The following is a 13,221-nucleotide window of genomic DNA, read 5'->3' as shown; positions in this document are numbered from 1 at the left end:
TATTCATGGTAGAATTCATTGGTAGAATTAAAATCATTAAATGTCCATACTACCCAAAGCTATCTATGGATTCTATGCAATCTCTATTAAAATGCCAACAGTGTAGTTCACAGAACTAGAACAAATAATCCCAAAATTTATGTGAAACCATAAAAGACACTAAATGAATAGCCACAACAATCTTGAGAAAGAACAAAGTTGGAGGAATCACAATACCAGTTATCAAGTTATACTACAAAGCCACTGCAATAAAAACAGACTGGTACTGGCACAATAATAGGCATATAGATCAATGGAACAGAACAGAGAACTCAGAAATAGACCCAAGCCATTATGTTCCATTAATATTTGACAAAGAAGGCAAGAGCGAACAGTGGAATCAAGACAGTCTCTTTAATAAATGGTTTTGGGAAAATTGGATAGGTATATACAAAAAATGAAAATAGACCACCAGTTTACACCATACACAAGAATAAACTCAAAATGGATAAAAGACTTAAATGTAAGTCCTGAAACCATAAAAATCCTAGCAGAAACCATAGGCAGCAAAATATTACATCTCTCATAGCAATATGTTTGCTGATACAAGGGAAACAAAGGGAAAAATAAATAAATGGGACTACATTAAAAAAAGCTTCTGCACAGCAAAAGAAACCATCACCAAAACAAAAAGGGAGCCCACTGTATGGGAGAATATATTTGGCAATGATACATCAGATAAAGGGTTAATTTCTAAAATATACAAGGAACTCATACAACTTAACAAAAGGAAGACAAACAGTCCAATTAAAAAATTGGCAAAAGAGCTAAATAGACACTTCTCCAAAGTGGACAAAAAGGTATGGTATTACTTTTATTCATTCATCCATTAACAAATATTTATTGAACACTTATTCTGTACTGGCTGGCCACCATATTAAATGAATAATATATGCTTATTCTTTGTGTAACTTTGAGCAAATTACTTAACCAAGAACTTCATCTTTATAACCTGCAAAATAAGGAAAATGATGCCTTCATAATAGAGTTGGGGGAAGACTGAGTATCTCAGGGCGTATACATGGGCCCATTGGTTCCTAGTGCATGAGCTTTGGTGATCTTCTGAAGTAGGGAGTTCTATATGGAAATCTAGGTCAGAACATAGAGGAGTTGATGTTGGACTTTGGAGTCATGTTCATCTGTATCATTGCCACAAAGTAAAGGAAAGTAGCATGAGGAATGAAAACACAGCATATCTTCAAGAAACTTTGGACGGATCTATGTTATAATCTTGAACCTGCCTAATTATTAGCCGATTGTGTGTTAGTTATTGGTCCTCTCTGATACTGTTACCTCATCTGTTAAATTGGATAATATTGATGACGTAAAATTATTGAATTAAATGTGATGATCCTTTTAAAGAATCTAGCACAGTAGATGGCAGTAATTATTGTTGTTGTTATTGCTAAGGATTCCTTGAAAACTCTACTAAGTTTGTCATTTATGTCGCCATCTGACCTTTTAAATCATGCCTTTCCTGAGTTCATGGTGAAATGACAAGTAGAGTCATAGAATTGCAGGGACATTTGAGTAATCCATCTCTAAAAAATATTATTTTCCAGAAAATTCTTCATTTGTTTAAAGGAAAAAAAAATAACTATAAGAACAATACTTGAATGGAACTACTATCCATTAGGATATGCAGTCAAAGTTATACATAGACTTACTGTTGGATCACTGGGTGGAGAAAATAAGCAACATTTTCCTACCTAAGATTTCAAGGCTTTCTTTGAAAAAATACGTGGCATCTCATAAAGGAAATGTTATTTCCTATGGATTTAAAAAAAAACACACCTCAGTATGTTCTTCTGTTTTATCTTCTTAATCGTTTACTTGTTCACCTATTCCTATTTTAAATTCAGTTTATAAAAGACTATTTTTCTACATCAGCATTCTGTTCTTTCTCATGTGTGCATTGCTTATCTACAAAAAATGATAAAACATTCTTCATGTGAAGGTTTAGTGAAAGTAACAGCACCAACATTCCTTTATCTGTGATGATGGAAAGATAATCCACATGTGAAAGCACTTGGTGCCTCAGCTTATTTTGAGTGACAGAAGCATAATAGAATCTCCTAAGCATTAACATTCTACAATAACACAGCATTGTCATCCGTTGTCTGATCCTGGCTCATGCTAATCTCACTCAGTGTTTCAAATTTCTAACAAAAACTAGAGAAATACACCTCAGAGCTATTATGTGGAAATGGATTAACTATAGCTCTAAATCTTTAAACAAACCCTTAATGATATAAAAGTCCTATTTATATACTTCTCAAGGGATGTTTATGGACAGGATGAAAATTAAGAATCTAGGTCTCACAAGCAATTTGCATGCCTAAATCCTGTATACATTTTGCTTCTCAAAGTATTAGCCTTTTCTGTCCTTTTTCCACATTTGATATTTTGGCTTCTTAATGGTGTTCTGCAAATGGTTTTTAGAATGCTGAGAAGAAAATTCTATATCCATGTGAATTTGAATTAAGGACATCATGTCATCTTCCATCATCTCCTGATTTTTAACTTCAAAAATCCAACCTTTTTTTATGATCCAAATGTGGCAATCCTTTGCAATTTTTTAACATGAGGAATTTGTTAGCCATTTCCTCCCAGGTCTCTCTGCCCACTTCCTTTACTGCTCCCTGGCTATCCTGAACTCTTGTCCTATGCACAGATTTGGACCTTCCTTTCTAGGCAGTACTCTTGCATCCAAAGTTGTCTTTCTTTCTTTGTACTCGTTGCTCCTTAACCATCTTGGTTCTTGTTCTCTCAACTTCCTACTTTTAATCGGTGTCCAGGGAGGCAGCATGGTAGGAGAAGAAAGAGCACTGGGCTGCAGAGAAGAGATGTGAGTCAAAATTCTGGTCAATACTTGTGGTGTGCTCACCTGTGCTAGGTACCATCTTAAGTACCTGTCATGTGATCATTCATTCAATTCTCACCAAGAGTCCCATGAAAGCAAGTACAGGAGGGTTAAATCAGTTGCCTGAAGTCACAAAACAGGCAAGAGGGGGAACCAGGATTCCAGTCCAAGTAGTCTTTCTCCAGAGTCTATGTGTTTAAAAATATGCATAGTGCCTGCAGGTCACTCTGTGGACTTCTCTTGGCTTTCTTCTGTCAGAGAGGAGAGGTTACCAGAGGTGGGCAAACTTTTTGACTCGAGGGCCACAATGGGTTCTTAAACTGGACCGGAGGGCCGGAACAAAAGCATGGATGGAGTGTTTGTGTGAACTAATATAAATTCAAAGTAAACATCATTACATAAAAGGGTACGGTCTTTTTTTTTATTTCAATAGTTTTATTCATTTCAAACATTTTAACAAGAAGAATGTAAACACTAATTATTATAATTTGAAACTTCAAAAAATGGAGGAATCATAGCACAATAACATACCTTATATTGAAGATGGCAAAGGCAAAATAAAATTGCCTAACAAAGGAAAGGTACAAAAGCCTTTTGAATTAAACTTAAATATAATAAAATAATTTAAAACTAAAACAAATAGAAAAGAACAAAATGTGTAAACAGTAAATTAAACATTTTCTTTAGTGCAACTTCCAAATTCTGCCCGGGACGTAGATGTAGATGGCAATGTAGACTGGGTTGAAAGGTTTTTGGTCTTTAAAACATCAACTTCAGTGGGAACAGTGTTGTTGGTCTCCTTTTTTGCTAATGCTCTGATACTGTGCTCTCCAGGGGCGTGTCTTCCTACATCACCACGATAACGTGTCTACGCATTCCCAGGGTGAATGGGCCAGATCCGGCCCGCGGGCCGTAGTTTGCCCAGGGCTGGGTTAGACAATAGCAAACATCACTTTCTGCTAAAACTGTATAGTTCTAAGGAGGAACTCAATTAAAGCAACAAACTTACATTTAAGGCTTGACCTGTAAGAGCTTTAAAATAATTTTATTTACCCTTTTTATTATTTTTTATTGAGGTATACTCATATTCGACATATAATGTTATATCAGTTTCAAATATACAACATAATTATTCAATATTTGTATATATTGTGAAATAATCACCACATAATTTAGATTGTCACCATACATAGTTATAGGGTTTTTTTTTCTAGTAATAGGGAGTTTAAGATCTACTCTCTTAGCAATTTTCAAATTTGCAATACAGTATTAACTGTAGTCATCATGTTTTACATTACATCTCCATGACTTATTTATTTTATATTGGAAGTTTGCACCTTTTGACCCACTTCACACATTTCACCCACTTCATACTCCTGCATGTGGTAAACCCCAATTTGTTCTCTGTGTCTTGTTTTTTTTTTTTTGTTTGTTTGTTTGTTTTTAAATTTCCTATACAAGTGAGGTCAAATAGTCTTTGTCTTTCTCGGTCTAACTTATTTCACTTAGCATAATGCCCTCAAAGTCGATCCATATTGTTACAAATGGCAAGATTTTATTCCTTTTTTAATGGATGAATAATATTTTGTGGCTGAATTCACCCATTGATGGGCACATAGGTTGTTTCCATATCTTGGTTATTGTAAATAATGCTGCAGTAAATATGGGAGTGCATGTATATTTTAAAATTATTGCTTTTGTTCTCATCAGATATATACCCAGAAGTAGAATTGCTGGATCATATGATAGTTCTGTTTTTATTTTTTTATTTATTTACTTTTGGCCTATTAAACATTGTGTATTTATTATTTTCCCCTTTCATACACGCTTGAAATATATTTCAACTTAAAATTAATAAGAAACCTCAAAAATATAATACTTCTTTTGAAAAACACAAGCACACAAAGGATAACATTATCTATAGAAATACACAAAAGATTAATAAATTGACAGAAATCCAATATTTTAGCATTAGTTAATAGTAAATAAATTGACACATCCTATTATAGTCTTAAAACCATTCCCTTTAAGTTCAAGAGAAAGATAAATATCACATGATCTTACTCATTTGTGGAATATAATGAACAACATAAACTGATGAACAAAAACAGATCCAGAGACAGAGAAGCATCGATCAGACCATCAAACCTCAGAGGGAAGGTAGGGGAGGGTGGGGGTAAGGGGGAGAGATCAACCAAAGGACTTGTATGCATACATATAAGCCTAACCAATGGACACAGACACCAGGGGGGTGAGGGCATGAATGAGGGGGTGGGGGACGATGGGGGTATAAGGACACATATGTGATACCTTAATAAAGAAAAAAAATAAAATTAAAAAAATATAAAATAATGAAATTTCAATTTTTAGTTCAATAATTATTTCTTGAGCACGTTCTTTGTTTAAGCCCTTGCTGGGTTCTGGAGAGTCATTAAAGTACTAAAGTACAAGATTGTTCCTCTGTCTATAAGGGACACATTTTTAGCAATTAGATAGGATCAATCTGCTGTAGGTTGAATTCCAGTGCCACACTTTCTCATTGTGCAACCTTGAGCAAGTATTTTTAATGATTCCAAGACTCAGTTTCTTAACCTATAAAATGTGTACATAGTATTTAACCATTAGAGATTTTGTGAAAATTAAGCCAAAACACATGTAACAAGCTAGCAGAACTTGGCACTCATTAAGGGCTTACTAAATATTAATAATATTATTGTTATTGTGTTAAATTTTATGTAAAAATCATAGGGTTACTGGAATGGAAATAGATGTGCTTACTTGATAGTTCTATTTTTAAATTTTTAGAGGAACCTCCATAAAGTTTCCAGAGTGGCTGTACAATTTACATTCCCATTAACAACACTCTTTGCCTGAAGATAGAGGGCACAAAATAAAATTGTTTACTAACATCAAATATGTTGATATTGGTAATAATCTTCTCTTATATCACCATCAGAAGGTGTGAAATTGACAGCTTATACCTGGACATATAAATAAATATATACAGTACATGCCTACAATCACGCAATGTAATCTAACATGTTGTATCAGTTAGAATTAGATTTTGCCAAGTATAGAAGAAAACCCAAAGGCTTACACAAAACAGAAATTTATTTCTCCCATGTAAAAGAAGCCTGGAGGTAAGTGTTCCAGAAGCCTAGGTACCTTGATCATTCAGCTTCCTTCTGTATTCCCATTCTATCATAGGTCATGGCTTTCTTTCATCCTTAATATCAGTTCATTGTCTAAAGCAGCCGTGGGCAAACTACGGCCCGCGGGCGGATCCGGCCCGTTCGGCTGTTCTATCCGGCCCGCGGAGCCGAAAGAGCAGAGGGTTCTCTTGCTCTCCCCTCCGCTCCTTCACCAGCAGCAGTGTTAACATGGCAACATTGGGAAACACGGCCGCAGCTCCTTCTTCTGAGTGGGCGGATTTATATCCGCCCATTCAGTAGAAGGAACAACCTCTCAATCTTCAAGAGGCTCCTTGTAATGCCCGCAGACACGTCCCCCGACATCACCCTGGGAATGTGTAGACACGTTATCGTGGTGATGTAGGGAGACATGCCCCTGGAGAGCACAGTATCAGAGCATTAGCTAAAAAGGAGACCAACAACACTGTTCCCACTGAAGTTGATGTTTTAAAGACCAAAAACCTTTCAACCCAGTCTACATTGCCATCTACATCTACGTCCCGGGCAGAATTTGGAAGTTGCACTAAAGAAAATGTTTAATTTACTGTTTACACATTTTGTTCTTTTCTATTTGTTTTAGTTTTAAATTATTTTATTATATTTAAGTTTAATTCGAAAGGCTTTTGTACCTTTCCTTTGTTAGGCAATTTTATTTTGCCTTTGCCATCTTCAATATAAGGTATGTTATTGTGCTATGATTCCTCCATTTTTTGAAGTTTCAAATTATAATAATTAGTGTTTATATTCTTCTTGTTAAAATGTTTGAAATGAATAAAACTATTGAAATTAAAAAAAAAGACTGTACCCTTTTATGTAATGATGTTTACTTTGAATTTATATTAGTTAACACAAACACTCCATCCATGCTTTTGTTCCGGCCCTCCGGTCCAGTTTAAGAACCCATTGTGGCCCTCGAGTCAAAAAGTTTGCCCACCCCTGGTCTAAGGTGACTGCATTTTAAACAGAAGGAAAGGGAAGGTAGCAAGCACCAAAAGCCTTTCTCCCATATGAGTCAGCTCTCTTTTTTTTCTTATTATTGAGTTATTGGGGTGACATTGGTTAATAAAATTATATAGGTTTCAGGTGTACAATTCTATAATACATCATCTGTATATTGTATTGTGTGTTCACCACCCCGAGTCAAGTCTGTCCATCACCACTTATTCCCCTTTTCTTTCTTCCCCCAGCAATCCCCACACTTGTCCATATCCATGAGTTTTTTTTCTCTTTTTTATTTTTTTGTTAAATCTCTCCACCACCCCCTTCCCAGGCCTCCAAGCCCCCCTCCTGACAGTTGTCAGCCTGACTATCTATGAGTCAAGTCAGCTGTTTTTAAATAGCTTTTATTGAAGACCAATCAAGCATTTCCATTTAACATTTCTACTTATATGTCTCCAGCCAGAATGTGTGGCCAATCTTAGCACCAAAGTAGGCTGGGACATGTTATCTCTTAGCTGGGTGTTTTGCATTCTGGAATAAAATGGACGGCAAGTGGCAAAAGGGAGTCTTATTGATCATCTATGAGATAATTATAGAAATCTATGAAAGAACAATACCAGTGAAATAGAGAGATCACATTTCGAAGGTATTTAAGTAGAGTTAATAGAACATGATGGTTGATTGGATGTGGTGGGTAAAAAGATGGAAGAATCACAGTCAGTGAGTAAATTGAAATGCAAAGTGGATGGAGGAACTATCTGTCTGTCTATCTATCTATCTATCTATCTATCTATCTATCTATCTATCTATCTATCTAAAAGCCTAAGTGACTGTCGCAACCGAAACAACTGAACAGACGACCAAACAGGCTGTGTGGGGCAACCAGGCTGGCAGGGGGGGAATGAAGGGGGACCAAATGACTGAACAGCAGGCTGCATGGGGCGGCCAGGCCACCAGGGGGGGCAGTTGGGGGCAACCAGGCCAGCAGAGGGGAGCAATGAGGGGTGACCAGGCCAGCAGAGGGGGGCAGTGAGGGGCAATCAGGCAGGCAGGCAGGTGAGCAGTTAGGAGCCAGTAGTCCCAGATTGTGAGAGGGATCCCGGATTGGAGAGGGTGCAGGCTGAGCTGAGGAGACCCCTCCCATGCATGAATTTCGTGCACCGGACCTCTAGTTCTCAGATAAAGAAGAACATAAGAAACAGATTGCATGGAGAATATGATCCATAGCACTTACTTTTGTTAAATTTAGGTATATATAGAGTAATAAAAAAGGAAATGCCAGGAGAAAGTTGGATATTCAGGATCAGAGCTCAATAAATTTATGTAGATATGTGAGTAGTTGATGTTATGTGAGTAACTGAAATAATTTGAATTGGTAAGCTAACCTGGAGAGAATGTTAATGATGAAGAACAACTACATTTAAACATGAGGAGAGAAAGAAGACCCAATAAAGATGCAGAGGCAGGAGGAAAGCCAGTAGAGCCTGGGATCAATTAGGTCAAATTGAGTTTAAAGTAGAAGGGAATGAATAATGGTATCAAATCTACTGAGGAGTCAAGTGAAATAAGGACTAAAAAGATATTTGAAATAAAAATTTAGTCTCAATGAAGTTTTCAATGGCCTTGAAGAAAGTAGATTTGTGGCCACTTAATGAAAAAACAAGGAAACAATGAGATAAGTGTACAAGAGGCAAGGAAATAGAGATGGTATGCACAGACCACTTTTTTTAAAAGTTTCTTGTGACAAAGAGTAAAAATAAGGTGATAGCTGGAGGAAGATGGGGAATGAAGGAAGAATAAAATCAATACAGTGAGGTTCTCCAAGGCTATTGCACAGTTAGACTGATCACTTTTAGGCAGGAGAAAAAACATCTACTTCATTGTGATAAGAGTTAGAAACAGCTCCATTTATTTGTAGATAATAAGAATTTAAAGGAGTTCCAATGGGTGTCTGAATTTTCTCTGTGAAGTAGCAGTCAAGCTCATCTTCTGAGAGAAAGAGGGAGAGTTAAAAATTGTGGATCAGGTTGAAATGAGCTTGGAGAATGTGTGAGAATATTGACCAACAAAGCATAAGAGATGCTGGTAGTGGTCAAGGGCAAGATTAAGATCAAAGACCTCAGATGGACTGTGATCCTCTAACTCTCCTCTTTCTGTTTCTTAACAGGTACACATTTCCATATTTTCAGCTATTTTTTTCTTAGGTGTTTTGTATTTTTATTTCTATTGGGGGATTTTTAAAACAAGGTTTTTCTAACTAGCTATTGCCAATATAAAATAAAACTATTTCAGTTTTATGAATTAGTTTCCATGCCTCCATGTTGAAATTTGTTATTAAGTTGTTCAGATAAAAAATACCTCTACAAAGAATCCCTCCTTTCTAAAACATATTTCTCATCTTTTCACTCTTTATTCAGTGACTACAACTTTGGAATAATGGTGAATAACAATGGTTTCAGAAATAATTGTTTTCTTGTTCCCGACTTTAATGGGGATGCCTCTGATTCATTTATCCCATTTATAAGTTTTTATTGAGTACCTCTCGTGTAGTTACTGTGTTAGGTACTGGTTATATTGTGGTGAAATAAGTTGACACTGTTTTTGATGTAATATTTAAAGTCTCATGGTAAGATAAAAACTTTAAGAGGTTATAAAGATATTAGAAGCCCAGTGCACCACATTCGTGCACTGGGGAGGGGGGATGTCCCTCAACCCAGCCTGTACCCTCTCCAATCTGAGACCCCTCGGGGGATGTCTGACTGCTGATTTAGGCCCGATCCCCTAAATCAGCAGTTGGACATCCCTGTCACAATCCAGGACTGCTGGCTTCTAATCACTCGCCTGCCTGCTTGCCTGATTGCCCCTAAACCCTCCCCTGCCAGCCTGATTAACACCTAACTGCTCCCCTGCTGGCCCAATTGTCCCCAACTGCCCTCCCCTGCTGGCCTGGTTGCCCCCAACTGCCCTCCCCTGCAGGTTTGATCTCTCCCCCTCTGCCGGCCAATTTGGTTCTGATTGGTTGGTTTCTATGCCAGTCAGCATCAAAAGCTCCACCTCCTAGTCAGCCAATTGCTCCTCACACTTCACCCAGATTTGGTTCTGATTGGTCAGTTTCTATGCCATTCAGCATCTCTGGGCCTATAAATGGGGCCTGATCAGAAAAGTGGGGCTGATCAGCAGCCCTGGTGGAGTCCTGGAGAGAAATGGAGGTGCCGCTGCTGGCCAGGCCTTGAGAGAAAGAGAGAGGCAAGTGCTGATCAATAGCTGCCACAGAGGCTACAGATCAGACCCTGCTTCTCTCTCAGGCCTCTCTCCAGGCCTGATTCACAGCCCCCTCAGCAGTCAGTGCTGGGTAGCAGTCAGTGCTGGGTCACCACGGCAACCCAGCGCTGACTGCAGGACTGACTTCTGGTTGGTCGAGCCTCCGGTTGTTGTGGATGTGACAGATCCTGGGTTTTTATATATTAGGATGGTCTCATAATTATAACTTGTGATAAGGGTCATGAATTTTTTTTAAAAGGGTAATGCTATGAGAGAAAAATATGCAAGCTCTAATTTAGATTGGAGGTTTAAGTAATTCTTCTCTGAAAAAGTTACATTTAAATTAAAACATAAATGGAGCCAGAATTATAGAAAAATCAGGAAAGGTATCAAGGCAGAGTTGAGTAAGAGGTGTGGGTTGTTAATTAATGTAGAATATGAAATGAACTTGCAGATTGAGATTACTTTGTACAATGGAAGATATATAGAGAATATACTAACTGCTTAATGTTAACTCTATATAATTTTAGATAACTTGAAACCTTAAGAAAGTAAACTTTTATGCTTAGTTTACTGAGAAGAGTTTTTTGAAATAACAATATTAGAATGTTATTAATAGGCCATACAGTCATATCTTGAAATGATCAGATGTTTTTTCTTCTTGACTTAGGAGTGTAATAAATAATGTGGACTATCCATTCTAAGAATTAATCTTATTGGACCATAATTTTTAAATTAAAGTTTAATTTAATTGGTTTATAGCTTAGAGATTTTGTAAATATATTAATAAATAGGTTTTTAATATTTTTGGGGGGTATTATTTGTTTGGGTTCATTTGGTGTAATTGTCAGATATATCATTACCAATCCTATCTAATAAAGAGGTAATATGCAAATTGACCATTATTCCAACACAAGATGGCTGCCCCCATGAGGTCAAAGATGGCCACCCCCATGTGGACACAAGATGGCTGCCACAAGATGGCCAGCAGGGGAGGGCAGTTGGAGGAGACCAGCCCTGCAGGGGAGGGCAGTTGGGGACAATCAGGCCTCCAGGGGAAGACAGTTGGGGGGGACCAGGCCTGAAGGGGAGAGCAGTTAGGGGTGACCAGGCCAACAGGGGAGGGCAGTTGGGGTTGACCAGGCCTACAGGGGAGGACAGTTGGGAGAGACCAGGCCTGCAGGGGAGGGAAGTTGGGGGCAACCAGGCTGGCAAGAAAGGGAAGTTAGGGGTGACCAGGTCAGCAGGGCAGGGCAGTTGGGGGCAACCAGGCCTGCAGGGGAGGATAGTTAGGGGTGACCAGGTGGCAGGGGAGGGCAGTTAGGGGCAATCGGGCTGGCAGGGGAGCAGTTAGGCCTCGATCAGGCTGGCAGTGGAGTGGTTAGGGCGTGAGCAGGCTGGCAGGCAGAAGCGGTAAGGGGCAATCAGGCAGTCTGGCAGGTGAGCAGTTGGGATCCAGCAGTCCTGGATTTTGAGAGGGATGTCTGACTGCTCATTTAGGCCTGATCCTCAAGGGGTCCCAGATTGGAAAGGGTGCAGGCTGGGCTGAGGGACACACACCCCTCCCCCTCCCATGCACGAATTTCGTGCTCTGGGCCTCTACTGTTATGATAATTTTATAAAATCAACTGGAATTTTTCTTTCTATTTTTTTTAATGTTTGGAAATAGCTTCACCAGCATAGGTATTTTTCAAATAACATTCCTATGAAACCACTTGACTTTGTGATCGTTGGTAGCACACATTTCTTTGATAATTTTATCAGTTATTTCTGGTTATATGTCTATTAAGGTTTTATGTCTTTTTTGTAGTCAGTTTGGTAACTCATGTTATCCTAGTGTAGGTAACCATTAGTTCTCCACTGGACTGTGTACAACTGACTTCTATATGCTCTTAAGTCCAGTTCATTCTTTTCATAGTCAGTGTATTTGGTGTGATCTCTCAGAATTGTCATTCTAATTAATTTGCTTCTCTGAAAACCCTTCAACAACTCTCTATTTCTCTCAAGATATAATCCTTACACAATATATGAATCATGAGTCTCTTCATTATTTCTAAATTTACATAAATTATCTTTGTCTCCTTTTATTTCAATTCCCAGAATATGCTAGGTTCATCCTCCCCTGAGCATCTGCTTGTGTGTTTTTTCCTGTAGCTGAAAATCCCTTCTACATCTGCTTCCTAAACTCTGGATAACTCTCCTCATCCTTCAGGTTTCTGCTCAGCTGTAACCTTCTCCCAGAAGTCCTCATTAACTCTTAAGATTATATTGTGTGTCCTTTATATTGGGGGCCTACACCCACAGAATGTCCTATAAGCAAATTGAGAGGAAAAACATTACTTCATTAATTTTGTATTTTCAAAGTCTGGAACAAAGGCTGGCACATAGAAAGTACTCAAAAGACTGGCTGGTGTGGCTCAGGAGGTTAAGAATCGACCTGTGAACCAGGAGATCACGGTTTGGTTCCCAGTTAGAGCACATACCGAGGTTTGGGGCTCCATCCCCCATAGGGGGTGTGCAGGAGGCAGCCAGTCAATGATTCTCTCCCATCATTGATGTTTCTATCTCTCTCTCTCTCTCTCCCTTCCTCTCTGAAATCAGTAAGAAATATACATATATATTTTAATAGAAAGTACTCAATAAATATTCATTAAATGTTGAGTGAATGACAGGTGTGAATAACTTCTAATTACACTGAAATTTTTAACAACTCACACTTATTTAGCCTTTCCAAAGTATCCAATTTAATCACAATATAAAGAACACATTTTTTTCCTTTCCCACTCAAATTTATTTTATATAATATTTAATTTAATTATGTAATTATATTAACAAGTGCAACTGGCATAAAAAAAGCTTGACTCTTGCTAGGCACATAGCTGAACACATGAGAGCAGAATGTTTACTAGCCCTGAGTACAGGGTTGGG

Source organism: Plecotus auritus (genome assembly GCF_963455305.1).
Source record: "Plecotus auritus genome assembly, chromosome: 3".
Lineage (NCBI taxonomy): Eukaryota > Metazoa > Chordata > Mammalia > Chiroptera > Vespertilionidae > Plecotus > Plecotus auritus.
The sequence above is the reverse complement of the archived record's forward strand: the minus strand, read 5'-3'. Positions refer to the sequence as shown.